At 45.0% G+C, this 27442-nt stretch overlaps 1 long non-coding RNA gene and 1 pseudogene across 1 annotated transcript in view; one reads left to right on the forward strand and one right to left on the reverse strand.

The window, feature by feature from the left end:
* The first annotated feature begins 16984 nt into the window (after positions 1–16984).
* The window catches only part of LOC131816507 (uncharacterized), a 30002-nt gene continuing 19544 nt past the window's right edge, over positions 16985–27442 (forward strand). The window contains exons 1-2 of the long non-coding RNA XR_009348084.1: positions 16985–17073; positions 24559–24678. This is a non-coding gene — a long non-coding RNA (uncharacterized LOC131816507). The remainder of the gene's footprint in view (positions 17074–24558; positions 24679–27442) is intronic.
* LOC131817214 (small nucleolar RNA SNORA70) lies at positions 19107–19229 on the reverse strand (annotated as a pseudogene).

Below are 27442 nucleotides of genomic sequence, written 5' to 3' on the forward strand. Positions count from 1 at the left end.
AATTTAACCAGCTTCCCAGGAGACTGGATGCAGTTAATGTCTGAGCTGATATTTGGACACTGTGGGCTGGATGACCAGGAGGTGGGTGGGAGAAGCCAGACTGTGTGAGCCTGGTTGGAGTGGGGTTTGAGGAGGTATTATAGGGGAACATGGGAAGTGCAGGGCTGGGCTTCAGAACAGCTGACATTTTTGTCTCTTGGTTGTGTGACCTTGAACAAGTTACTTAACCTCTCTGAGCTTTTGTTTCCTCATCTATAAAAAGTGGAGTAATAATAATAATTCCCTGGAAGGGCAGGAGAGAGGATTAAATTCTATGATCGATGGGGGTAAGATTCCTATTTACGGACCACACATCTCCCATGTCAGCCCCTCCCAGTTTGACCTACCCCCCCTCCTGTGGTCCTGACTGAGTCTGGCTCATAGCTCTGTCCCCTGGAATCTGGGGGACCAGAGGGTGAGCCACAGGGCCAAGGAGAGCAGGGGAGGGGCTTGGCAGAGAAGGAGAAGGAGAGGAACAGCAGGGAGAGAAGGGAGGAGTGGGAAAAGGCGGAGGGTCCTCTGGGGACTGAAATATGGCTCCTTCATTCCGGAATGTGCTTCTTAATCAACTTAATGGGCCTCTGACTGAGCAGGGGCCTCGGAAGCTAGGAAAGATGGGGATGGCAGCCCAGGCCGCCCACTCCAGGGCTTCAGAGAAGGGTTCTGCTGTGGGGGGGAGCCTGGGATCTGAGCTGGCTTTTGAGACCTTCATCATTTTCCTCCTGACCCTTGCCCTAGCCCCGGCCTGGCTCCTCCCGGATTTGGTGGGAACTGGGAGCCCCGACCCTGGCCTTTAGATTTCCAACTTCTGACTTAGCTTAGCAGCATCATGAATTCAGGGTGTGCTGGAGGGAAGGTGGAGAAGCCCACTGAGGGGTGGGTCAGTGGTCACGGTCATGGCTGGGGCACCCAGGGGTGGCTCTTTCAGATGCCATCCATCAGGAGAGCTCCAGAAATGTCCTTCAAGCAGCGGCAGTGACTCTCAGCCTGAGTCACTGGTGGTGCCAGCTTCTCGAGCAGGACGCCTTGTGGGTGCCCGAGCAGGGACGCGATGGTGGGAAGTGGGGCCGCAGCCATTTCTCTCCATCTGCTCTCCTTTCTCTGCCCCTCGAACTACTGCCCATGGGAAAGAATCGGGATCTCCCCTGCCCGGCCAACCATTCTAGCAGGGTAGCTGCTTTCTGATGGCTCCGGTCTGGGTCTTGAGCTTCCTGACCTCCCTCCCTTCCTGCCACCCTCCCAGCAGCGAGGGAGAAGCGTGATAAGTGAGTGCAGCGCTTGAGCACCTCGGTGAGATTTGATCCGCCACTCGGGGCCTTCTGCCTACGTGGGAGGCGTCTCAGATCCGGCCAGGTGGCGGGACAGGGCGCCAGGGCAGCAGGGGCAGGACGGTGTGGAAGGGGAGGGGTGGAAGCAGGAAGACGGAGCTTTCCCCGGGTGGTTGGGCAGTGCCCTTCCTGCGTGTAGAACTGAGGAAAGCGTGTCTTCCATGTGCTGCGTGTGTGATGGCCAGCAGCCCATGGGCAGGCTGGGATCTTGTGCTGCCAGACCTTGTCACAGCTTGAAGGGCGCCACTGCCATCCCTTTGGGGGTACAAAGGCCGAGGGGGCCAGAGGACGAGGGGCAGGGTCAGAGCAAAACCCTAAATCTCAGGCTCCTGGTCCTGGGTGCATTTTTTACCCCATAATGATGATGGCAATGATGGGGATGATGACGGTGATAAAACGGTAGTACCAGCATCTGCTTCCCAAGGGTTTTACTAAGAATTGTACCCACGGTCACTCATTCAATCCTCACACCAACCCTGTGGGGTCGGTGTTATGCTTTACGCCCATTTGACTTCTGGGGGCACCGAAAAACGGACAGGTTTAAGTGATTTCCCCGAGGCTGCAGAGCTGAATGCGGTGAGAGCTGTGATCCACATCCACAGGTCACATGGCCCACTGCGGCCTGTAATGCAGTTTCACCGTGAAGTGCACAGATGTCCCTCCTTGCCCTGCCCCCCCCGAGCTCCTGGCCTCTCGCTGCCCCAGCACAGACCTGGGGACCTGGTTGGGGGTAGGCGGGTGGGAGAGGCAGGGTCCTGATGTCTGAGACTCCTTCCTGGAGATGATTAAGTTGATTGCCTTGAGAACATTTTTTGTCTCCCTGGTGTCAAGCCCAGAGCAGCCAGGGAGACAATGGCTGCAGGAATCACATTTGTTAATCTTGCATTCGTTAATTTATTTTATTTTCCATCCTTAGAATTAGGACGAGCCTCTTGAACTCAATATGCAAATGTATGCAAAGCAAGATGAACAGACATCTTTAAAACCTTGGCACTTTGTTTCCCCTCCTTTCCATTAATGGAATTGCAGACCTCCCCAGGCAGTGGGTGGAAGGGTGGTGGCAGTGGGTGGGCCTGGGGGAGGGGGTCTTTTGTCATGTTTCAGGGCAAGTTTCTGTCCGTGAACTCATCTGACCCTGGGACGCTCTGCCGTGGGTCCACATTCTACCTGGGAGGCCAATGAAGGTCAAAGCAGTGAAGTGACATATGCTCGAGGTCACGTAAAAAGGAAGGAGCGGAGCTCAGGTCTGGGGTTTTGGACTCCAAACCCCATGCTCTTTGCTCTGCACACGCACCCCCTTCTTCTGCCCACGGCCCCAGCACTAACTTCTTTTCTAGCTCTCCTGCAGGGGGGGGACATGCAGCTCAATGGCCTGGCTAGGGCCCAGCTGGGCCTGTAGTCCTTGAAATGTGGCATGCAGGGAGGGACTTTTGAGGCCTGTATCCCACCACAGTCCCCAGTACCTTCTCCCCTGCAGCCCTTCCTGCAGTTGGCCTTGGCCCCTTGGCCAGGAGGTGGAAAGAGGCTCTGACTGCTGCCCTGCCCTCCTCCTGCCCTCCCCACGGGGCCCAGTGGAGCGGGTTATTGCTTGCCAGGTGTTTAGCAATCTCTCGGATCAGAGGCCTTGGCCTAATTGCTAGAAAAGCCTCCCTCGGCTCCCCAGGAAGCAAAAGCTGACAGATTTCCCAGCAGCCGTCATGTTGCTGGAGGGAAGATGGAGAGAGAGGGAGGAAGACAAAGAGAATCAGAGAGGGGCACAGAGAGAGGTGAGTATCAGGACTTGCACGTCTCCAGAAAGGGGCACCCTTTCTCCCTTCTCCCTTCTCCCCCTCGCTGTTCGTCCCCTCCCCTCTCTCCCTTAATCTACCTGGAACCCAACTGCAAAGCTAACAGCCTGAAGGATGAGGACAGGGCCACAGAAGGACCTGGGGACTGTGTGGGGCAGTGAGCTGGGTGGGATGGATGGGGAGGAGGGAGCAGGCCCCTGAGAAGAGGCAGAGAACATCAGCGAGTCTGGAGGAGCCTATGTAGGCAGAGAAATGGTTCTGCATTCTTTAGACCAAGCCCCACAGTGGGTTGGTGTCGACTCTACATGCTGAGCTGGGAATATTATCTGACCCTACTATTATCTGCCCTACTTCCCTGCTCAGATGGCTCCACCCTTGCCCAAAGCCCTTCCCTTCCTTAGACCCAGGAATGAGGAGTTCGGAGGCCCAAGGGAGAGGTCATGCAGACAGACCAGCGCCACCTCCCCGGGCATCTAGCCCCTGGTTCCTGCACCCATGGAGCATGTTCTAGGCATCAGCCTGTTGCTCGGGGAACTATGCCCAGACCCAAAGTGAGCCTGCAGGCTGGTGTCAAGGGAGAGGTGCCCACCATCTGCTCTGCAAAGAAACAGATACCATCAGCTCAGCCAAGTCAAACAGCCTGGATGAAAACAGGTTCTCCCGGAATCCCAATACCAACAGCCAGCGTCTCAGTGAACGATCCAGGGTCTGAGGCAGAGGGAACAGCAACAGCCCTGCCCCGGGGTATCAGCGAGCCTGCCCTCTCCACAGCAGGTGGGCACCAGGCCACCCAACCCCATGACGCTTCCCCACCCCCCATCCCCTTCCCTTCATTGAATTATTCTCCAGTGTCAGGTTTTACTGGGAAAGAATGAGAGGGAGTTTGAAAAATAAATAAACGTTTAAAAAAACAAATCAATAAATAAGAGAGCAGGCCACTCTTTTCCCCTTTAATTTTTTAAAGGAAAAATTAATTTTCCCTTCGCCTAAGTACCTGTCACCTTAAATTAATGTCTCTGAGAGCGAAAATGACGGAGAAGTTGGGTCATTAGGCAAATTTTAATTAGAGGCTCAGATGTCCTTTACTAATAAGATGCTACATATATTTCCTTCTGTTCTTGCCTCCCAACAGCCAGGACATCTCTGTAATGCAGCCAAGGCCCCTGGAGGGCCAAGAAGTTGGGGCCTTGGGGAGATGGGTGTGGGGCAAGGGAGGGGAATGTTGGGGGCTTTTTCCATGCAGGGGAGGGAAGGGCAGGGGAGGGGATTGTGAGGAGAGGGGGTCCACTCTAGGGCCCAAATCAGCTTCCGTTTTCCTAATGTATGTTGTGTGTGCTGTGTGTGTGTGTGTGTGTGTGTGTGTGTGCACAAAGAGACAGTGTATCAGAGATAGCAGAGTGCTCAAGAGGTTGGGTTCAGAAGCCAGACTAGTCCAGATTGACATTTAAGCTCTAATTATATGTCCTCGAATGGCTACTTAACTTTTCTGTGCCTCAGTTTCTTTACCTGAAAAGTGAGGTTGAAATCGTTCAAATTGACTTAATAAACCCTTTGAACAGGTCCTGGTGAGGGTAACCCTTGATGTTGGCCACACCCAGGTGCTGGGGAGAAGGGGTGAGGGCACACGTGTGTGTACTTTTGTGTGTGTGTAACATTTCAAAAGAGACAGCACTGATTTTGGACTCAAGGGCCTGATTTTGAATAGGACATCTGCTACTTCTAGTCTGGGTGATGTTGGTAGGTCACCTTCCTTCTCTGGTCCTTTTTAGGTTTGCCATCTGCCAAGAAGCCCGAAGATGAGACCTGGGATTCTGACCGTCCCTCTGTGGGTAGGACATGCGAGATGAGACAAGTGACAAATGCTGGGAAGCAGCGCCGTGGATCAAGAGGCATGTCTGCTCACACTGGCCCTTGAGGGAGCCCCGATCAGCATGCAGGACAGGATGCCTGGCCTGCCTCCAAGCAGGTGTGTAGGAGTGTCTGTCTGTGCATGTGCTCAGGGACAGGCTCTTTGAAAGTTTCCCTCTTCATCCCTCAAGGACTCCTCTGTGCTCTTCCTGATCAAGTCCATCTCTGGCTCTGAAAATGGGCATCATTTCACCCAGGCCCACACCAGCCACGGTGCGGCCATAGAGCCCGGCAGCCCCTCTAGGGTGTGGTGGTGGTCAGACACAACTACGTATGCAGAAATTTAGCACATCCTACACTTCTCTGTCTAGATCTAACATGCTCAGGCTCGGGACTGGAACATGATTCAGCAGGAGCTTCTCTTATCTTGTTGTGGGAACTGAGCCCCAAGGGACACCCTAGACTCCTCTGGCAATGGGATTGTCCATTTCTGGGCCTCCGTTTCCTCTGGAAGCCATTTAGCATGGGGCAGGAGGATACTGGCTATGAGCGTCACTCTGGATATTCTTGGATATTCTTGCTCCCCCTGGCCATGTTTGGGGAGAAAATGGAGAGTGGAAAAGTGCACAGGCTCTGTGGATATTAAGCACCTACCATATGCTGGGCTGACCTTTTTATTCCTTTAACCAGCCCAGAGAGACTGTCATTACCACCTTTCATAGAGGGAAACACTGAGGCTGGGTAATTTTCCTAGGTCCCTCTGCTTTTAGTTCTTTCCTTTGTAAATAAGCATGGAGGCTAGTGGCAGGGCCCTGGGAGGGTCAGAATGTTCCACAGCCTCTGTGGATGGCAGGTGGTAGTGTTCTGAGCAGCTGTGTGCCTTCAGATGAGGCTCTGCCCCTCTCTGGGCCTCCAACTCCCTCTGGTGCTGAGAATCAAATGAGCTCGGGCAACATCTCCTGAGACCAGGTCTGGAGGACTCCTTGGAGAAAAGCAATAATGCAGGGCTGAGGGGCTGATGTAGGGTTGGTGGAGCTGAGTTGAGGCTCATTGGCCCTAAGTTCATCTTTGGGGCATGAGGTACAAGCGAAGGGCAGAGCCATTGCTGGACCATTACTCACCAAGGCAACACCTCGCTGCTGCTGGCTCCCTGGACCCAGCTTCCTGCAGAAAGGAGGGAAATTGCACTCATTTTCCAGGAACAAAGAGGCCAGCTCACTGACCCTGTCAGTTTCCTCCCACCTTTACTCTGTTCCCTACCTCTGCTTGGTTGTATAAGGACTTCTTCTTCCTCTCAGAGATGGGTGGAAAGACACCCCCCCCCAAAAAAAAAAAAAAAAAGCAGTAGGGCAAAGAGCTCAGAAGTGGGGCAGAGACCTCGAAGTCCTGTTCATCAATTTCTCCTTCCCCAGCTCACTCTGGTGGGGAGGGAGTCAGGGGCACTTAGGTAGTAGCAGGAAAAGTAAGGGTAGAGGCCCTCTAGGGAGAGCAAATTTGCTGATGGGGTTGAGAGGGAGCTGGGGGTAGACTGCAGGTACAGAGGAAGTCCAGACTAGGAAGAGAGAATTTGCTTTTTTGATCATTTGCTGTGTACGAAGCTCTTCTGCTTGTGCTATCTCATTAAATTCCCACAATACCCACCATTGGCCCATTTTAAATACTGCAACAGACTCAGAGAGGTTAAGTGATTTGCCTAAGAACACAGAGCATCTCAGATGGCAGGCTAAGGATTGGAACACCAGCCCTATCTGACTCCAGAGACTTCTCCATTCTCCCATGATGCCTCTGCCCTGCCCAGAAGGTGGGAGTTCTGAGTTTCAGACAAGGAAAGAACGTTACCTTACTATGCAAATCTCTCTGAGCCTATATTTACCAATTATGTAAAATGAGATTAGACTAAATGATTTCTAATGTCTCTTTTAGTGCTGTCTTTCTGTGCTTAAGAGGGGAGAGTTTTGGGGCTCCCCAAACCCAGAGTCGAGAACCACGAATAGCTTGGAGGGACATTAGGGCATCAGGACTGTGGTGAGTGAATTAGAATGAGGTCTTTTTGACTTTAAGGACTTCATCATTACCACCTTCAGACACAGAGTACATTGTCTACTCATTCTAGCTCCGTAGCCATATGCCTACCCTAGGAAGGGAGGAAAGAGACAGCCCCATCTCTGGGATCCAGCAGGTGAGGAAACACACCAGTACTTTCTCTGTGACACAAGAAACCCTTGTCTCCAAGCCACAGACCCCAATTAACAGCTTAGCACCAAAGTTCCCAAGATGCTTTCCTGTCTTTGGATACACTGAATAATGGAGATGTTTCTGGGGCTGGGAAGAGAAGGATGGAAGGTAGGATGTGAACCTGTAAAAATGTAGAAAGAGAGATTTCAGACTCCTGGGTGTTACACTTCCTTCACACTTTTAGGAAGGTGTCTGGCTCCTGAAAGGACTCCTGACCCAAGTATAATTTTCTTGTAATTAAACCCCTTCCTTTGAGCTCACACTATCATCGTAAGTATTGAGGAGTGAGAGAAAGAGGCAGGGTTCTGCCTCCTGGGGGAGACCAGCCGTTGTCCTGTGGGAATGTGAATCCAGTGAGGGTGACATAGCTCCCAATGAGGAGGAGCGTCCAACCCAACAAGCTATCATGGCTGCCTCCCTTGGGGCATTCTTGGGCTGGTGGAGAAGATAGAATCCTTGTCTAGTGGGGGTAATAGGGGGCTGGACTGAAGGAGTTAAAGGGACTGAAGGCAGAAAATATAAAGTTCAAATGCAAAAAGATGATATAACCGAGGAAGAGCATTCAACTCGATGCTGGAGGGAAGAGGGAGAGAGGTAAGTCACCCTCAGGGAGCCCAGGGTAAAGTCGAAGGGTGTGTGTGTGTGTGTGTGTGTGTGTGTGTGTGTGTGTGTGTATGCGCACACATGCAGTCACATACCCAGGACAGGAACTCCTTTGTTTGACAGAGACTGTAACAAGGAAACTTCAAGAAAAGGATTCTCTTGTCTTGTTCCTCATCATCTGGGGCAGAAAAGCTCAAATTGGAAACACGTATATTCCCTCTACCAAGTTGAAGTTGTTAGATTTTGTACTCTTTGTTGAGTTATGAGAAAAATGTCTGGAAGTCTCAAGAGCACACTTGGTCATTGTGTGACTTTAGAAGGCGTCTTTCCCCATTCTGGGCCTTAGTCGGGTTGATGGAATTTAGAAAGTCTCTCAGATCTTTTCTAGTCCCCAACATTCTTGTTTTTATTTTTGTTTTGTTTTTCCCCTTGTAAGCCTTCTCAACCAGCTTCCTGAAGGGGACAGGATCTGTCCGTGGTTCTGAAGACCATGGGGCCAATGAGAATCTCCCATCTGGCCCAATCACAGTCATGATTGAAGTAATCTGAAGTTCAAGTGGCCTTTGACTTCTTGCATTTCTGCGGCGGTGTTCAAAGTCTTGTGGTATATCTGAGATGAGTGAAGCAAAGAAGAGAGGACAGAAGAGAACCTGTCATTCACTAAGTCCTCAGGAGAATCCTGTGAGGAGGGATTGTTATTATCAGACTAGTTTTACTGATGTGAAAGCAGAAGTCCAGACAAATTAAATATTTGGTCCAAACCGACCAGTTAGCAAGTGGTAGATCTTAGTTTCCAGTACAGAACCCATACTTCTTCCACTGCAAAATGAATGGCTGACTAGGTGTAAGAACAGAATGGGTCTACAAGAACCTCTTAGTGAGTCCTTTCAGATTTCCCATCTCTTTCTACCTGCACCACTGTCTTGGTTGTGACAGGCAAAATACCAGATTTCTTCTCAGAGTCAGTCCATCTTTCTCCCTTCTCTGAAGAGTGAAGCTGGGCGGGGCTTCTCTCTCTTTATCCTTGCCCTCCAGATCTCAAATATGCCTCTTGGGAGAGTTTTTGTCACACTAAGTGGCTTTGCAAGATTGGAAATGTTCAAACAGCCCACTCTTCTCCACAAGGGTCATTTGGTGGCTCCCTAGAATACTAAATCTGCAGGTGGGGAGACATCCTGCTGGGACACACTCTACTCACCCAGTATCTCCTGCTGATGCCGTTCTTTCTCCACTTCTCACCTACATTGTGTACAGGGAATTTGTGAGTAGTAACTGTGTTAAGGGAGAAGAGCCCCCTCGAATGCCCAAAGGAAAACACTTTCCTGTAAATGTTGGTAATGTGATGGATTTGTCAACATAACTAGAAACCAATTGCATCAGTTGTGAAACACAAATCAGGATTCTGTTTATTCTGCTTCAGTGTAAAAATTGCTAAAATGTCATCAAGAAAGGAAGTAAAAGCAAAGGAAGCAGGATGAGAGTCACCAGAATCCTGGGTTTAGAAAACAATCAGGATAAAGTTTATTAGCATGAGTCAGCACCTTGGACAGAGACAGAAGCTTGTTATCTGCCCTCCCCCTTTCTCTCTTTTTAAGGATGCTCTGCCTATGGCTAGGGTCAGGTCCTCCAACTGGCAGGCCTCCTTTTCCTGACCCTTGCCTTCCCTTTGCCCTAGCTTTGGCATCTCCTGGGGGCTGTGAACAGCTGGCACTGTCCTGGCACACTTACAGGATGAACTTGCTACTTTTCAAAGCTCAGGCCTCCGACACGGAGGGCATCTGGGCTGCTCAGGCCTCCTCCCCACAGGGTAGGTGACCTTCTTCTTTGATGAAGGAGCAGGTGGGTCGGTTTGGCTCTAGTGAGGATTTTTTGCTGTGACAGGTGGCCTAGAGCGATTGGACAGGAACCCTCTCCCTTCCCCCACATCCAGGAGACTCTGGCTACAGGGAAGAAGGAGAAAAATTAAAACTACAGTTTATTATAAAATTAGGGCCATAAAACCACAGGCTATAGCAATGTAACAGCCACAACCATAAATATGGAGCTCATTCGATCATCGAATAGGTGATTTTACACATTAAGCAGAAACACTCATGTACAGGTAACAGAGAGCAACTGTCGTGTTTCTGTTTGTGGCAATTACTGCCCCTTTATGGAGTTCTTGTGACTGCTTATTGTTGAATAGATGGAGGTCTGGGATGGGGTAGGTCAGTGTATATAAAACTGTAGCCAGCCTCCAAGGAGCATGGGCCCAGTGTTCAGGTCAGATGGGTAATGATAACATTGGGATGTAGGAAGCAGGATGTTGTTTGCTTGTTGTTGTTTTTCTAATCAACATTTTCATTAAGTTTTGCTCTGTGGTATGCAGTGTAACCCTATCTTTCATCTTCCGATGAAATCTTCAGTAATACTGGCTTCACTTGCTAAGACTTTATGATGGATTTGGATCAGCTTTGGGGGCTTGGCCCTCCTTAAAGGTGGGTGCAGGTTGCCAACCTGGAGCTCTCAAACTGGTTTCCAACTCCAGGTAATTTAAAAATGGTTCAGCATAGAGCAGAAGCAGAAAGAGCTTTTTTCTTGAAACACCATGAATAATGAAAGTCCTGTTGTGTTTCGTGAGCTATCATCAAATGTGATACTGGTCCATAAGACTGGAGCATTTTGGTGGCAGGTTATTTTCCCTCCTAGTCCTTCTGTTTTTCCTGGCTCCAGCCTCATCAGTAGAGTACCTCTCTCTCTGCTAACTCCAAGGACAATGCCAGCCCAGGCCCTTCCAATTGCCCAGGTTCCAGCTTGCCACATGGAAATAGAATGTTTTGAAGTATTCCTTGGGTTTTTCTCCCCCCACCAACCCAATTTTTATTCAGTGAGTCATGGCCACTGTCAACATTGAGAACTCAGCTCTGGAGCTGGTTTTTGAGCTTAGGCTCCTCTCTTCCCATCTGATAAGGGTTTCTGTGACCTCCCCTGATCTGTCAGGTTCACAAGACAAAGGTGGATTTGTAGAGTAGGGTTTTTTTTCCCCTCCCTGAGTTCTAGAAAAGGCTTAGAGGCACAGTTGGCCATTATCCAGAAATGTCTCTAACAACGAGTGATACATTCTAATCTCTAAATTCAACAAACATGCTTTCAACAAAATTTGATGAGCACCTATGGTATGCCAGGCTCTGGACACAGGGGTGTAAAGTGAATTAGACACAATCCCTTCCCTCAAAGTATTCCCAATCTGATGGGTGGGGGAGTTGTGAAAGTAACAAATAAGTGATAACGTAATAGGGGATGTTATAACAATAAGACTATGTAATATGGGCTGTATAACAGTAAGACTATTGCCATGTCATTATCTGGGGGCTAACTAATACATTACCTGTGGCTAAAATACTTTAAGAACTGGGATGTGCTTAACTCCCACAAAGGGACCTAGAAGAGGTGAGTAGTGCATATTAAGACCTCTTTTGTGAAGGGAGAATGTCTGTGATTCCTTGTCGGAGGGTCATATCCAAGCCCCTACTTATCTCCCAGCCGGAAGAGCCCACCTCATCTTCTCTGTCCCTTCTCCAGCTTGGGATCCCTTCTGATCCCAAGGTTAATTCCTTTCTGCCATTGCATTCATTACCCCTGCCCCCAACTTCCAAGCCCCTTCTGAGAAGTGAGTACCTCTGGGTCCAGTGTTCCCTTACCCACAGATAACATGTGATGGAGGATTGACTACATTTTTATTTGTAACTCAGCTCTATCTGCGGCTTCCTTCCATGCCCAATTAATTGAGATTTAGCCATTTATATAAGCAGCAGAACTATCCTGGGGAAAGGGGTGAGGGTCACTTGCTGGGGGACTCTAGGCCATCTTTCTGAAGGAGGGGTAGCATGAGATATGGGACTTTGAAAGATGTAGAGATATATAATTAGCTTGGTTTCTTATCTGTGAATGTTGTAGGATGTGGAGGTTGGTGTGGGACAGGTAGCTGACTTACCCTCTTCCACCTCCCTTGTGTGTATTCTGGGGAGGACCCTGACCAGGCTTATGCCACAGAAAACCCTGAGCATCCTTCCCCTGTCAGATGGCAACCCAATATTCTGTAAGCTGGCTCTTGTTCTCATTTTTTCAGAGGTGAGAAAAGTCATACCCTTTCCTCCTCTCTCCTGCAACAGTTATTTCAGTGATCTATACTGCCAGGAATAATCTTAATATGGCTGTAGAACTTTGTAGTTGATGAGTCTTTCCACTTGGGTGTAAGCAGAGCCCTATAGTATGGATAAGTTGGGAAAGAACTGTCAGTTTCATTTTACAGACAAGATCCTAGAGCCTCAGAAAGATTGCCTCAGGTGGAGAGCTGGGACCAGAACTCAGGTCCCCTGACACCAAGGAAGGACCTTGTTGTTCTACTAGACCGGAAGCTCTACCTCATCTTAACCTGAATACCTGTTGCTGAACATGACTCTCACTTCTTCATTCTTGGACTTGGAAAGCTTCCACAAGGGGAATCCCCACATAATTTAAAATCTCTGGGTTTAACCCATATCCCCTGAATAGTCGTGATAGCTGGCACTTACTAGATGCCATTTGTGGGCATTGTTCTAAGTTCTTCACATGTGTTAACTCATACAATCACTCAACTCTATGAGGTCAGTCCTATTATTATCCCTAATTGACAAATGGTAAAATCGAAATACAGGGACCTTAACCAACTTATTCTAAGTGGCAAATGGCAGACCGAGCAGCCTGCTCCAAAGTCTAAACCGTTAACCGCTATACCACATTGTCTCTGGAGGCCACATGTGTTCAAGCCCTTGTTCTGCATTTACTTGCAGTGTGACTTTGGATGAGTCGCTTAACCCCTCTGGGACTGAGCTTCATTCATTGACAGATAACAACAATACCTCACATTCATGTGGTACTGTGTAGTTTACAAAGTGCTTTGTCAGGCACCATCTCATTTGATCCTCACAGATGCCAGCGAAGATGACAATCTTGACTTTCCCCACGAGAAAGCCCAAGGCTAACTAGTATGCTCTGACGTAAGTCCTAGAACCCAAGCCTTGGTGGTTTCCTTGATGTGGATTAGGTGTGTCTTGGACTAAATGCTGTCCAAGGGTCCTTCCAGCTCTTGTCTTCTCTGTGCTTGGAAAATAAGAATCTGAGGTGGTCTCAGTCAATTTGGGGTGCTACAATAAATTACCATAGATCAGGATGACATAAACAACAAAAACTTATTTCTTGCCATTTTGGAGTCTGGATGTCTGACATCAAATTGCCAGTATGGTTGGGTTCTGGTAAAAGCTCCCTTGTGGGTTGTAGACTACCCACTTCTTATGATCTCACATAGTAGAGAGAGTGTGAGAGAGATCTCTACCAACTCCTTTGTAGGAGAACTAATCTCATTCATGAGTGTTCTACCTTCATGACTTAATTACATCCCAAAGGCCCCCACTTCCTAATACTGTCACACTCAAAGCTAGGATTTCAACATATGAATTTAGGGTGGACATAGACATTCAGGCTATAATAGGGGTTAATAGTGAGCTCTTAGCTTGCGGCCAGCCCAAGCTAGTGGTACGGATAGCAGATCCTTTGTACACAGCATGCAGACTCTGAAGCTGTCCTTTGTAATCCCCTACCAACCACAAGGCTTAATGGGAGCCTCCCACAGACCATCCTCCCAGTAGAAGCTGGCATTAGAGAACAGCCGTGAAACCACCTCTTGACCTTCTCTTCCTCAGTTTGAGAAGCCTCCTCTCCCTTGCCCTTTCATTTTTTTCAGATATCAACCCTGGGGATGACCAGGAAGCATCTCTGAGCTGAGGCTTTGTCCCCAGAGAGGCAAAGGGAAAAAGGGCAAAAATATAAAATGAAGATTGTACAGAAGAATTACCCTGTGTGTTTCTCCCATCTCCCTCATCTCCCCGTGTAAATTACCCTATTATTCTGCTCCCTTAGGACGCCTGATCGTCCTTATTTCTTCTTTTGAGCTAAAGTCATTCATGCAGTAAATTAGTTCTTTGCTTCGAAACAGCTCTGATTGTGGCAGTTGCCACCACCAGTAGCAGCACCACATCCCCCGGACAGTTTCCAAAAACAAAAAACAAAAAACAAAAAAAAAGGAGAAAAGAAAGAAAAAAAAAACAAAAAACCCTCAACAACTCTCCCTTCCTCCCACTCTATTCACATGTATGGAAAGACATGGGGTGCCTATTTCCTGGGAAATGTTTTCTTCGAAAGGCAAGTAGGTGTTGAGAGGGAGTCCAGATGGAATCTTAACTAAGAAACAACTCAAGTTGGACATGGCCTGAAAACTTCCACTCTCCTGTCTCCCTTTAAAAAAACAAACCTTGGGGGTGCCTGGGTGGCTCAGTGGGTTAAAGCCTCTGCCTTCGGCTCAGGTCATGATTCCAGGGTCCTAGGATCGAGCCCCACATTGGGCTCTCTGCTCCGCAGGGAGCCTGCTTCCTCCTCTCTCTCTGCTTGCCTCTCTGCCTACTTGTGATCTCTGTCTGTCAAATAAATAAATAAAAATGTTTAAAAAAACAAACCTTGGTTTTCCTTGGGTTGCTGGGGAAGCAGAATTATAACATAGAGGTTAAGGACCCAGTGTTGGTGTCAGACACTCCTGGACTGAGTCCTGGATTCTGCCACTTTTTAGCTGTGTGGCCTTCGGTAAATGTCTTAAAAGGCCTTAATATGCAAGTTTCCTTTAAACATTTATTCATATTCATTTTATTTTTCTATCTGACTGTCCATCAAGTATTTATTTAATGCCTACTATGTGCCAGTTTCTGTTGGAGAAGTAGGAAGTTCAGCAGTAAAGAAAATATATAAAAATACCTGCTTTCATGCAGCTTACACTCTAGTGGGATAATTCCAGTATCTGAGGTCAAATGATTTGCAAGTAATTTCTCTTATTCTTTGGGTTGTCTTTTCAATTTTTTGATAATACCTTTCAATGCCAGTTACCATATTCTTGCTTATTATGGTTTTGTAGTGAGTTGTGATATTGAGGAATTGTGAGTCCTCTGACTTTGTTATTATTTATCAACATTGTTTTGGCTGTTTAGGGTCCTCTTACATCTCCACATGAATTTAAAGATTGGCTTTATTTTTATTTCATTTTATTGATTTTATTTATTTATAATTATGGTTATTAATTATGATTCTTTTTTATTTCATTATTATTTTATTTTTATTTCAGAAAAAAAAGGCTACTGGAATTTTGATAAGGATTGCATTGAATCTGTGGATCACTTCAGTTAGTATAGGCATCTTAACAATATGGTCTTCTTACCTATGAATATGTGATATGTTTGTTGGGGAGGGAAAATTTTCCTCTACTTTTGAGGTTCTTTTGGCTGGTCTAAGAATTAAATTGATATGAATAGGCTACAGGAGAAAATCAGATTTAATCATGCACTTACAGGAACTCCATAAGAATATGAGGCCTCCAGGCAGTTGGGCAACTGGGGCTTATATGCCATCTAAAGCTAAGGAGAAGGGGGTATGGGTCTGGAAGAGAAGGAAGACAATTCATAGGAGCATGAAAAGGAGTAAATATTTGGAAAACAAATAGTTGCTGGATTGTGCAGAAACAATGGGACACAGAGGAATTTTAACATGACTTTGTTGGGTTCCTTCCTGTCTACCACACCTAGTTCACATTATACTGTAGTTGTCTAGGGTGATACCTCCCTTCCTGGAACAGTTTCTCTGTCTATATTTCTTTTAAACAGCAAGAGGGGAGGCAAAAAAGAAAAACTTCTTGAGTCTCCTATTTCTTAAAAATAATCAACCTAAAATAACCCACATGCCAAAGAGATGCCTTTTGGGGTGGTAAATTTTGCTCCCTTAAGTTTCCATTTAGTTAGGTCTTCTTTAATTTCTTTTGACCATTTTTGTGGTTTTCAATGTATGAGTCTTTTATCTCCTTGGTTAAGTCTATTCCTAAATATTTTATTTTCTTAGATGCAATTATAAATATTTTTATTCTCTTAACTTCCTTGTCTATATTGCTGGTACATAGAAACACAAATGATCTTACACCATACAACTTTGCTAAATTGCTAGCTTTAACAGCTTCCTTGTGAGTTATTTGGGATTTTATACATATGGGATCATGTCATCTATAAACATAAGTAGTTTTACTTCATGCCTTCCAACATGGATGCTTCTTATTTATTTTTCTTGTCTAATTGCTCTAGTAGTTTAAATAGCAGTGGTGGAAGTAAGTATCCTCGTCTTGTCCTAACACCTGTCTTTTGAGTTACCTTGCTTCTTATTACTCCTTGCCCTAGTTTCAGTAATTTTGGGGGATGGATGGGACTATTACATATTTTTCTTACTTATGTTGACCCTAGAAATGCACTTAAGTCTGTTTTTGCAGGAGCTAGTCATTTTGTAGAAAAGACCTCTTAGGCTATTTAGTCTCCAATGACTGGAAGCAACATTGAAAAACTCTGACATTGAAAAACTCTGACATAGAAAATGGGAGATTAGTTCTCATGGCCTAGCTTAATGGCCCTCTCTCCATCTCACCCAGAATAATAAAAACAAGCTGTATTATCACATTAGAAACTGAGTCCGAAAGAAAATCTGGAAGTTAATCAAACTTATAGGGGTCTAAGGTTGGGGAAGGCTCTGGGAGAAATAGGCTTGAAGGATGGGAGATGAATAGATCCTGTATCCCATACAATAACCAAGTTTGTTCCATTTCTCAGCTAGGTGTCTGTTGTCCAATCATGGAGCCCCTTGGAAATGTGTCATCAGTTGCTAGGGAACTTACCCTTGAGAGCATGAGTCATATTTTAAGCTGTGCATCTGTATATTCATGAGACAGTGGCGGGGGTGGGGTGCGCAGGAAGAGAGGGGAGAGAATGAGATAAGGGGGAGATATACTAGTTGTCTCATGGAGTCCTCTAAAGAAGAGAAGCAGAGAAAACACTTCGGCTCTTGCCCCTCTTTCTTTTCCTGTCTGTTCTTCTTCCTGGGGCCTCTGCACCATCCTCCTTTCTCTGGATATCTGGGCACCCTCCCCCCCCCAACTCCTGTGAGCCCAGGTGTGTGAGGGCGGACGTGCTTCCAACTGCCCAATAAGCTGTTGAGCTCTGTGACCTGCTGCCAATGCCTGGGGGTGACGTTGCCCAGCTACAGTTGCTGGGGGAACCTCAAGTTAGAATTTCTTCACTTCAGGGCGTGTAGAGTCTCAATCACTACCCTGAATTAATGTTGCTGTTCCCCGGCTAAATGTAAGTGAGTGTCGGCTTCTGGGATGATTGAAGTTAGAGCGTTCCTGCTTGGATACTGTCAATCATTCCTCCCTCACTCTCTGCTGTGTGCGCTCAGCCTGCACAGCCCAAGTGGGAATCATGGGGGGGAAACACAAGAAACCACGAGCAGGCCTCTGAAAATCCCCTATCAAATGGCAGGTACATCCAGAGAGGTCTTCCGGTGGTGGAGTTAGTCCCCATGCTAAGAGCATTCCCAAGCTGATGGAAAAGACAACTTCTAGCCTTAGGAAGCTCCTGGTGTGATGGGGAAAGACCAAGGTCCTACTTAAAGTAAGCACTTACTCTGATGGGGGAGACCTAGTCCCTGCCCTGGGGAACCTCCAGTCCTAGGGGGAGGGACACTCATTGGGAGATAGAAAATGTGGATGGCACCATGCGGTCCCTCAGATGTCCTATTTGATAGGTGTGATCAGGCCGGCTGGGCATGACTGTTGACAGAACTGCTGGGACTCATGCTGACTGACTTTCTGATGCACAAGGGCTGTAGCAGCCTAGCTGATCCCTTATTTCACCCACGAAACCCTGACCACTCCTTCCTGCTCTCACCCCAAGGCTCTTCTGAGTTTTTTCCATTTTTGACCAGCTTTGCATCCCCTCTTTGGACTCCCCATTCCCCAAATGTTTATTATGAAATTTTAAACATGAAAAGAACTCTAAGGACTCGCCATTGAGTACTCAGCATGTAGAGTCTACGAATGTGAACATTTTGCTCTCTCTCCTATCCATATGTCTACTCCTCAATCATCTTATTTTTGGCATACTGTAAAGTAAGACACAGACCATCAGTATATGTTACTCCAAACACTTCAACACTTCATCATGTATATCATGAAGCAGAATTCAGTGTTTGCTAGTGGTTCTTTGTGTGTGTGTGTGTGTGTGTGTGTGTATGTGTCAGGGGGTGTTAAGTTTGTATCAGTAAAATGGTTAAAAAACGCAGATTATAAGTATATTCTTCCAGAAGATTTGACAACTTCTTACACATGTGTAACCCAAATCCCTACCAAGATATGGAACATTTCTATCACATAGAAAGTCTCCTCATGCTCCTTTCCAGTCAATCATGGATCTTATCTTGCAGCAGCAATCAGTTTTCATTTTTTTAAAAAAACCTTTCTAGGATTTCATGTAAATGGAACCAAATAGTTTGTACTCTTCATGTTTTGGGAATTCACCCATTTTCCTGCATGTGTCGCCACTTTCTTCCTTTTCTATCACTGAGTAGTAGTAACAATTTGTTTTTCCCTTTTCCCCCTTTGTGTGGAGTTGTTTCCAGTTAGGGGCTACTGTGAATGTTATTGTAAAAGTATTTTTGTAGATGTATATTTTCTTTTCTTTTGGGTAAATACCTTAAAGTGGAAATGCTGGGCCATAGAGCAGGATACCTTTAATATAGCCACCTTATTTTGAAATGTCTTCAAATATTTTCCCTTCTCTTTATCGGGTTGTTTGTGCTTTTATTGTGTTTTTGTTCCTTATATATACTTGGTATAATTTCTTTAATGGACATGTTTTGCAAATATTTCCCCCTAATCTGTGACTTATTATCCATTTTCTTTCTTGGATAGGAAGTAGGCTTTATTGGTGGGGCGTGAGTAAGGACGGCACGATGCAGAATCTCTCAGGAGTGCACAAGTCACCATTTGTCCATTTGTCCAAGGGGAGCCATAATTAGGAATGTATTTAACCTCACAGCCAAGCAGGATAAACTGCTTTTCAGCTGCCATATCTCCAAATTCATCCATATCAAACTTGGTAAATCACCACTTCTTGGAGATGTGGGGTCACCTGGCCCCGGCGAACTTGAACTTGGCTCTGTGAAGGGCTTCAGCCACATGTTTCTTGTTCAGTAGCTTGGCGTGGAAGGACATGATGACTTGGCGAGTGTGGACCATGGTCACTGTGCCCTGGGGCTTTCCAAAGACACCCCAAATACCTGACTGGAGCCTAGATTGGGAGACAGTGTGAGATCAGACATGTTCACTGAAAAATGTAGTCTCCAAGGTCCCTTAGGACAGCCCCTATGCAGCAACAGACTGCGTACACCACTGAGGAGGCCACTGTGTGCAGCCACCGCACACTATCATTTTCTTAATGAGGTTTTTGATGAGCAGAGTTTTTAATTTTTATAAAATCTAAATGGTGATTTTTTTTACTTTGATAATTATTATTTTTTGCTTCCCGCCTAAAAAACTTTTGCCCATCTGTAGGTCTCCTATGTTTTATTCTAGAAGCTTTATAGTTTTACCCTTTACCTTTAAGTCTGTCATTCACCTCAAATTAAATTTTGCGTATTTTGTGAGGTAAGGATCAGTTTATGTTTCTCCGTATTATTAGCCAATTGTGCCAACCACACCTGTTGAAAAGACTGCTTTATCCATAGAATCATTTTGGCTCCTCATTGAAAATCAAATGGTCATATACATGTCAGTCTATTTCTGGGTTCTCTGTTGTGTTCTGTTGAATTATACATATTTCTTTGTCAACATCTTTCTGTGTACCAAGCTTTACTACATCCTGTCTCCAAGACAGTTTACCAGCTTTATACAAGCCTGAAGTTAGTCCTTAATTAACATTAACCTCAGATTGCCTTGGATAGTCTAGAAGTCCTTTGCATTTCCATAAAAATTTTAGAATAAGTCTATCAACTATTACAAGTAAAGCCTGCTGAAAATGGGATTAGGATTGTGTTCAAATGTAGATCTATTGGTGAGACTTAATATTTGGAGAGAATTAATGTTTGAACAATATTGAGTCTTCCAGAAGACAGAAACATTTTATTTAAGGCTTCCTAAATGTTCTCAGAATTTTTAAGCAGTTTTCAGTGTATAGTTCTGGTACATCTTTTGTTAAATCTATTTTTAAGTATTAAAAAAATTTTTTTTTGCTGTATTGTTAATGAAATTTTAGAAAAAAAATGTCTTCGTGCTGCAGTGGTTTGTGCTAGTATGTGGATATAGTGAATATTGCTCTTTTATCTTGTGTTTCTTTTTTAAGATTTTACTTATTAATTTGAGAGAGAGAGAGAGAGAGTAGAGATAAAGCAGGAAGAGTCGGGATCAATTTATATATTACATATAACTCTGAAGGGTCTTGATCCAGGACCCCGGAGTCATGATCCAGGACCCGGGATCATGATCAGGCTAGAGCTTAACCTACTGAGCCACCCAGGTGCCCTTACCTTGTGACTTTGCTAAATTCATTTATTCCACCTTGTTGCTATTTTGTTGGTTACTTGGGATTTTCTACATAAAAAAAAAAATCATATCACTTGTGCATAAAGTTTTAGTTCTTCCTTTCTGATCTCTGTGCCTTTTATTTCTTTATCTTGCTTTATTGCCTTGGCCAAAACCTCCAATGAAACATTATATGAATGTAGTGAGAGTGCACATCTTTGCTTTGTTCTTAATCTTAGGGAGAATGTATATTAACTATACTAAATATAGTGTTAGCTCTAGTTTTTCATAGGTGTACTTTATCAGGTTGAAGAAATTCCTTCTTCTCCTAATTTTCTCTGATTTAAAAACAAAGATGAACAGGTATTAGATTTTATAAAAACAGTCATGGTTTTTCTTCTTTATGTTGTTAATGTAGTGAATCACATTAATGAGTTTGAGTGTTCAAACAATCTTGCATTCCTAGGATAAACCTACTTGCTTGTGATGTATCTTTTTGTGTATTTCTGGTTTTATTTGCTAATAATCTGTTAAGGATCTATGTTCTTGAGGGATATTGATTTGTCTTTCTTTCTTTTTTTTTTCCCTTTTGTAATGTTTTTGTCTGGTTTTACTATCAGGGTTATTCTAGCACCATGAATCAAGTTAGGAATGTTCATGTTCCTCTATTTTTCTGAGTTTGTATAGGATTAATATTATTTCTTTCTTAAATGTTTGATTAAATTCATAGTGAAAACCTCCAGTTATGGAATTTTGCTTGTAGAAAGATTTTTCATAACAAATTAACTTTATTTAGTAGATAAAAGGCTATTTAAATTTTTCTATTTTATCTTGTGTCAGTTTTAGTAATCTGTATTTTTCAAGGAATGTGTCCAGTTTGTCTAAAGTTGCTCATAATGTTCTTATTACCCTTCTAATGTCTGTGGAAAATATAGTAATAGTCCCTCTTTCAATAGGCCCTGTTAAGTCTCTGATATTAGTAATTGTGCTCTTTTTTACCCCTCTTCAACCTATGGACCCTCCCCCATTCCCTACTTTTTTGTTTAAACTAATGCTCTTGGGGCACCTGGGTGGCTCAGTCGGTTAAAGCCTCTGCCTTCAGCTCAGGTCGTGATCCTGGGGTCCTGGGATTGAGCCCCACATGGGCTCTCTGCTCAGCAGGGGGCCTGCTTCCCTTCCTCTCTCTCTCTGCCTCTCTGCCTACTTGTGATCTCTGTCTGTCAGATAAATAAATAAAATCTTTAAAAAAAAACAAACGAATGCTCTTGGCTCTGATTTTCTGGGAAAGTCAAGGGTGGACCTCCTAGGCAAGTCAGTTCACCACTCTTTACTTCAACATGATTTTATCTTCTCTTTCTTCCTTCCTTCTGACCTTAAAGGAAGAATTGTCCTTAATTCTTCCTGTTTGAATGCTCCTCTGACAGGAAACCCATATCCTGAACTCCCATTAGGGTTCCAATACCTCCAACACAACATTCTTCTTGATGCTTCCCTCTTTCCCTTTTATGGCCCACGCTGCTCTCTGTGCCACGGTGTCTGTAGGCATCTGCAGCCTTAGCTCTGGATATGACAGTCCCAAGTATCAGAGTGACTTCTAAGTCTAGAACATGTCATGTTTCACTCACTGGTATTTTTCTCAGGCTTTGCCTCCATATGGAGTATGTTTTCCCCCCACAGTCTTCCTGGAGAACATTTACACAGTCCTTGAGTAACTTCCTCCTTGAAGTCTGATGAAATCAATCACCTTTTTGTTCTGCGGTCTACTTAGACTGCTACTGTGGATAAAAGCATCTGTTCTACTTCATTGTGTGCATTTGTTGATGTCTTTGCTTCCCCCACTGATACCATAAAGTCCCTGGGGCAGGAACCATGTCTGTTTATATTTATATTCTTAGTGCACACTGTAGGCTCGACATATGTTTGTTGACTGAATATAGAACATTCGCATTTTGTGACGATCAGGGTTTCCAATGTGGAACTATTCACCCTTTTCCCATCAGTCCTTTCTTCTCCTGTTCTCTTAACCCCCCTCCCTTTCTTAAAAGTGTGATGTCACTGGTGAGTTCTTGCTCTTCATTATTTGCCGATTTCTGCTCTGCTGGGTCCTTTGCTTTTTCCTCCTATCAGTCTGTATTTTCTCCACTAAATTTTGAAGCAGCATTACATTACTCATGAACCACTATCTCAAAATCTAGTTCTTAGACGTCTCCTTGCCCCACTCCAATCCGTCTTTCCTACCATGCAATGACTCATTTCCTTAAAACATATTGGGGAAAATGGGACTACATCAACATAAAAAGCTTCTGCTCAGCCAAGGGAAAGGTCAACAAAAAGAAAACACCCTGCTCAATGGGAGAAGATATTTGCAAATGACATATCTGATAATGTGTTAGTATCCAAATATATCAATACAACTTAGCACAAAAAAACCAAATAATCCAATTAAAAGTGGGAAGAAGACATCAACAGACACTTCTCCAAAGAAGACAGACAGAGAGATGGCCAACAGACACATGGAAAGATGCTCAGCATCACTTATCAGCAGGGAAACACAAATCAAAAACACAATGAGATATCATCTCACACCTGCCAGAATGGCTAAAATAAAAAACACAAGAAACAAGTGTTGGTGAGGATGTGGAGAAAAAGGAACCCTTATTCGTTTGCTGGGAATGCAAACTGGTGCTGCCACTGTGGAAAACAGCATGGAGGTTCCTCAAAAAATTAAAAATAGTATTACTATATGATCCAGTAATTCTACTACTGGGTATTTACCCAAGGAATATGAAAATATTAATTTGAAAAGATATATGCACCCCTATGTTTATTTTATTTATTTTTTAAAAGAGTTTTAAACATTTTTGTTTATTCATGAGAGACACACAGGGAGAGAGGCAGAGGCAGAGGGAGGAGCAGGCTCCCCGCTGAGTAGGGAGCCTGATGTGGGACTCAACCCCAGGACCCCGGGATCATGACCAGAGCTGTAGGCAGATGCTTAATCATCTGAGCCACCCAGGTGCCCTGTGTCCCTGTGTTTATTTACAATAGCCAAATTATGGAAGCAGCCCAAAAGTCCACTGACAGATGAATGGATAAGGACACATGTGCGCACGCGCACACACGCGCGCGCGCACACACACACACACACACTAGAATATGATTCAGCTGTAAAAAAGGAATGCAATCTTGCGATTTGCAACAACATAAATGGCTCTAGAGGATATAATGCTAAGTAAAATAAGTGAGAGAAAGACAAATACCATATGATTTCACTCTTATGTGGAATTTAAGAAACAAAAGAATAAAGGACAAAGGAAGTAAGTCGAGAACGAGACTCTCAACTACAGATAACAAACTGATGGTTGCCAGAGGGGAGGTGAGTGGGGGAATGAGTAAAACAGGTGAAGGGGAGTACATTTATTGTGATGAGCGCAATAAGTAAGGTATGGAAGCAATGAATCACTATATTCTATATCTGAAACTGATACAACACTGTTAACTATACTGGAATTAAAAAATATATAACAGGAAAAAGCTTCCCTCACTCTTCATCATTCACAGGCCAAACCATAGTTCTCACTGAGTAGTAGTACCCTTGCCTTCCATGTGCTGCATATGCATGTTCGCTTAGTGTTACATTTTAGGGGCATGTATAAGTGTCCTGGTAAGGAAAAGAAAACTGAGGCTTAGAACCATAACTTACTCAAGGTCGTTCAAGTACTAGGAGGAAATGGACCCAGATCCCTGCCTTCCCTGGCAAGCTTGAACCTTATTTCTGAATTCTCTGCTCTCCCCATCTTTAGGCAAAGTTGCCAGTAGTGGAAGCCCTCACAATTTTTTCTTCTTTCTTTTTTTGTAATGCGAAGGCTGGTTTATGCTGTGATTACTAGAGCATCCACTTCAAAGACCGCGATCTCGCCATCTGGAATAAATATTTAGCTGGCCACAGGCTGGATAAAAAGCCGAGTCACCTCCTCCAATTGAGGCTTTTCTGTTTTAGAGATTGTGGCCGATTTTGATAAGTGACAATTGGGGCCACTTGTGTTTTCTCTTCTCTGTGCTTTAAATTCCCGCCTGTGTATTTTAAATTCACCAATAAAGAGTGAGCCTGAGGGACGCTCAGCCTCTAACCTTGACCCTCGTGAAAATAGAAGCCCGGTCCAGGTGGCCTCTCTCCACTTGTGACTTTACCGTGTGGCCCCAGGTGTGCTGTGTAGTTTCCAAGTCTTATAAGAAATAATCCTTTTTTTTTTTCTTTTTTTAAAAGTTTTCTGGTGGTTGCTGCTGAAACATATCTTGCAATTGTAATGAGAACCACAAGGGCTGATCTAGTCATGATGTTGGTTTGGAAAGGGGAGATGTCTGCAGGATGCTCACGCAGGCCCAGGTGAGTGCCCCCAGGCATTTCTAGCCCATAGCATTACCACTGATAGGTTGAGACCTCACACAGAAATGCCCTGTAGAGAACCCTGGGGCCTATCCTTGTGTGTCCTTCACAGTCTTCCAGAAGGGCCATGTGCTGCTACCCTGGGTCTTGGCTCTCACTGATCCCCTTTCCAGAAGGCTCCCTCCCCTGCCCCCTCCCCCATTTGTGGACACTTGCCAAATTTCCACCCCTCCTTCATGCCTCATGCAACTCTCACCTCTTCCAGGAAGCCTGACTGCTTATACCGTCAGGGATATTATGACCCTTTCTTTGATTGTTCCTTCCTGAAAGTGCTGGTTGCCTGAACTCTGCATAAGCCCTCCAAGAGCGGCTGCTGTTCATCCTGTCAGCCAGCACAGGGCAGGTGCTCACAGACGCTTCTTGTCATGGAGGGTTTCCTGTTCACCTCACAGCTGGCTCATTCGCTCACTTGATCTTTATTTCCTGCCCCCCCAGCTTTACTGACATTTAATTGACATATAATATTGTGTAGGTTTAAGGCATACAACGTGATGGTCTGATACGTGTATACATGGTGAAGCGATCACTACAGGAGGGTTAGCAAACACCCCCATGCCCTCACATAATTACCATTTCCTTTTTATGGTGAGAACATTTACGATCTACTCTTTCTGCAGCTAATACAGTCGTCCCCATGCTGTACATTCAGTCCCCAGAGCTTATTTTCTTTGTAACGGGAAGTCTGTGCCCGTTGGCTGACGTCTCACCATTTCCCCACCTCCCAGCCCCTGGCAACCATCATGCTCCAAGGTGTTTCTACCTTGTTTCTACAGGATTGGCTTTTCAAAATTCCACATGTAAGTGAGAGGATCCAGTACTTGTCTTTCTCTGTCTGACTTACCTAACTTAGGATAATGTCCTCACATGCCATTCTGTTGCCGCAAAGGTCAAGATCTCGTTCTTTTTTAAGGTCAATGAATATTCCGTGGTGTATGTGTACCACATCTTCCTTATCCGCTCGCCCGCAGTAGATGTTTAAGTTGTTTCTGTGTCTTGGCTTACTGGCAATAATGCTGCAGTGGCCACGGGAGTACAAATATCTCTTCAAAATTCTGATTTCATTTCCTTTGGCTTTGTACCCAGAAGTGGGATGGCTAGATCGTAGAGTAGTCTTAATTTTGTGAGGGCCTTCCTCCTGTTTTCCATAGTGGCTGCACCAATTTACATTCCCACCAAGAGTGTACAGAGGTTCCATTTTCTCTGCATCCTCGCCAGTGTTTTTTATGTCTGTCTTTCCCCACTGCCCCAGCTTTATTGATGTATATGGACAAAATTATAAGATATTTAAAGTGGTATGATGATGATATGCGTATACATGGTGACCCGATTCCCTCCCTCAAGTTAAGCAACACACATTCCCTCACCTCAGATAGGGCATTATGCTAAGTGAAATAAGCCAAACAGAGGAAGACAGATACTCTTTGCTAAAAAATAAAAAAATAAAAAAATAAAAAAATTGAGCCCATAGAAATAAAATGTAAGGTTGTTGGCAGAGACTGAGGAGTGGGGGAAATAGGAAGAGGTTGGTAAAAGGGTCAGACTTTCAGGTATAAGATCACTAAGGCCTGAGGATCTAATGTGTGACACCGTGACTGTGGTTGATAACATTCTGGTGTATAACTGAAATTTATTAACAGGAGAATTTAAATGTTTTCACCCTTCCAACAAAAAAAACAAAACCCTGTTCTCACCCTCCCAACAAAAAACCAAAAAACCAAAAAAACCCACTTTGATCTTTGAATAAGCCCGGTCAAGAACCAGTCTTTGGGAAGGTGACCCAGAGCTGAGACTGATGACCAGATGCTAGGGACAATGACATGAGCACACAGGTTCTGGGACACTTGTTCTGTGCTAGGTTCTATTCTAAACCCTTTGCATGGATTGCAAATTCAATCCTCAGAATAATCCCTTGAGGTAAGCACTTATTAGCCTCATTTTGCAGATGAGGAAACTGAGGCACAGAGAGTTTTTTTTTTCTTTTAAGAAATTGGTCAGATGGTAGCTATGCGTGTGGTGAGCAGAGCGTAATGTATAGAGATGTTGAATCACTATGTCATACACTTGACACTAATGTAACATTGTGTGTCAACTATACTAAAAAAAAAAAAAAAAAGGAAAAAAGAAAAGAAAAGAAAGAAATCTGCCCACAATCACAGGGTGAATGGCAGATCAGGAGCCAGGCGTCTTGGCTGAGTCCAATCCAGACAGCTGTGGAGCTCCCGTTTCTGCGTAGGTTTACTCATTACAGACTAATAATGATAACCGCCACTTATTTGGTACTTAAAATGTGCAATATATTATTCTAAGCACTTTAGATGCCTTGTTTCGCTTTAATCCTCCCCCCCACCAAAATCCCATGAAGCCGGTATTATGACTCACATTTCGCAGGCGAGGAAATAGATGTTCAGGGAAAGTTAACTCCTCAAGGTCACACAGTAAGTAAGATGCCGAATTGGGACCTGAGCCCAGGTCTGTCTGACTCCAAAGTGTGTGCTCGAGACCGTCCCATCCCGCTGCCTCTGCTGTCACAAGATCTCGGAATTAGAAGAGCCGCCTTTAGAATCTCCTACTTGATGTGGAAGTTGTTCTGAGAGTCTCTGACAGAGGATCTTCTCAGCCCAATTTGAATGCTTCCAGGGGTGGGGAGCTTGCTCCCTCCTGGGGCAGCCCACCTGTGGTTGCACAGGGCTGATTGGCAGAGAAC

The sequence above is a fragment of the Mustela lutreola genome, chromosome 15 (assembly GCF_030435805.1).
Source record: "Mustela lutreola isolate mMusLut2 chromosome 15, mMusLut2.pri, whole genome shotgun sequence".
Classification (NCBI taxonomy): domain Eukaryota; kingdom Metazoa; phylum Chordata; class Mammalia; order Carnivora; family Mustelidae; genus Mustela; species Mustela lutreola.